General features: G+C 60.1%; 1 long non-coding RNA gene across 1 annotated transcript; it reads left to right on the forward strand.

The window, feature by feature from the left end:
* The first annotated feature begins 633 nt into the window (after positions 1 to 633).
* LOC130588183 (uncharacterized) lies at positions 634 to 1,898 on the forward strand. The gene is made up of 4 exons (XR_008966913.1): positions 634 to 772; positions 881 to 959; positions 1,624 to 1,748; positions 1,836 to 1,898. It is a non-coding gene; the product is annotated as an uncharacterized LOC130588183 (long non-coding RNA).
* The last annotated feature ends 20 nt before the right edge of the window (positions 1,899 to 1,918 follow it).

Below are 1,918 nucleotides of genomic sequence, written 5' to 3' on the forward strand. Positions count from 1 at the left end.
GGGGAGGGACAGAGGGAGCGGGGACGGAGGGAGGGATGGATGAGGAAGAGGATGGATGGATGAGGAAGAGGATGGGTGGATGAGGAAGAGGATGGGTGGATGGACCATGGATGGATGGAAGTGAAGGAGCAAGAGGATACAGGGATGGATGGATGGATGGATGGATGGATGGATGGATGGATGGATGGATGGATGGATGGATGGATGGATGGATGGATGGATGGATGGAGGTGGAAGAGGAAGAACGGATGACGATGATGATGATGATGATGGATGGAGATGGATGGAGATGGATGGTAATATTGACATCGATTGATATCGATGGACAGTGAAAGATGATGATGACGATGAATGATGATGATGATGGATGATGAAATTGATGATGATGATGATGGACAATGGAAGATGATAGTGATGATGTTGACATTGATGATGAACGATGATGATGTTGACAATGACAATGTTGACGATGACGATGGTGATGAATGGCTGATGATGATGACAATGACAATGGATGATGTTGATGGAATTGATGATGATGACGATGATGATGTTGACGGTGACAATGACAATGGATGACGATGTTGATGGCATTGATGATGACGATGATGTTGACAATGACAATGACAATGGCGCTGACACTGAGGGTGGCCCGTGTCCCGCCCCAGGAAGACGCTGCAGGTGAAGATCGTGGATGACGAGGAGTACGAGAAGAAGGAGAATTTCTTCATCGAGCTGGGGACACCGCGCTGGCTCAAGCGTGGCATCTCGGGTACGGGGACAGTGCGGGGACACTGAGGGGACACTGAGGGGACACTGAGGGTCACGGGGTCACCACGGGGTCACTGGGGTCACCGCTGTCCCTCTCCTCTCCCCACAGCTCTTCTGCTCGCCCAAGGTAGGAGCCTTCGGCCTCGGCCTCGGACCCGTCCCATGACCATGGATGTCCCCATGACCGTGTATGTCACTGTCCCCATGCCGTGTCCTCGTGTCACATCCCGTGACCCCTCAGTGTCCCCATGGCCCCTCGGTGTCCCCATGACCACACTGTGACCCTGTCACCCTGCTGTGTGCCCATGTCCCCATGTCCCTGTGTCACATCCCCATGTCCCCACACCGTGTCCCCATGCATTGTCCTCATGTCCCCACGCCGTGTCCCCCTGCTCATGCTGTGTCCCCTCACATTGTCCCCATGCCATGTCCCATGTCCCCCCGCCCCGCAGTGTCCCCATGGCTTTGTCCCATGTCCCCATGTCCCCACACCATGTCCCCATGCCATGTCCTCATATCCCCATGTCCCCGTGTCCCACACCCCGGTGGTGGCTGCGGTGATGCCCCGGTGACGCCATGGTGGTGGCCATGGTGACATCCCGGTGACACCCCGCCATGGCCCTGGTGACACCGTGGTGGTGGCCCCGGTGGTGGCCGCGGTGGTGGCCGTGGTGACACCCCGGTGGTGGCCGTGGTGACGCGGCGGTGGTGGCCGCGGTGGTGGCCGTGGTGATGCCCCGGTGGTGGCCGCGGTGGTGGCCGTGGTGACGCGGTGGTGGCCGTGGTGACACCGCGGTGGTGGCCCCGGTGGTGGCCGCGGTGGTGGCCGTGGTGACGCGGCGGTGGCCGCAGGGGACGGCGAGCGGCAGCTGTCGGCCGAGGAGGAGGAGGCGCGGCGCATCGCCGAGATGGGCAAACCCGTGCTGGGCGACAACCGGCGCCTCGAGGTGGTCATCGAGGAGTCCTACGACTTCAAGGTGACCCTGGGGACACGGGGACACGGGGGGACACGGGGGGACACAGGGGGACACGGCCTGACCCCGCCCTGTCCCCGCTGTCCCCAGAACACGGTGGACAAACTGATGAAGAAAACCAACCTGGCCACCGTCATCGGCACCCACTCGTGGCGCGAGCAGTTCCTGGAGGC

This window comes from Malurus melanocephalus, unplaced genomic scaffold, assembly GCF_030028575.1.
Source record: "Malurus melanocephalus ecotype Western Australia unplaced genomic scaffold, MMel_1.1 scaffold_3661, whole genome shotgun sequence".
NCBI lineage: Eukaryota > Metazoa > Chordata > Aves > Passeriformes > Maluridae > Malurus > Malurus melanocephalus.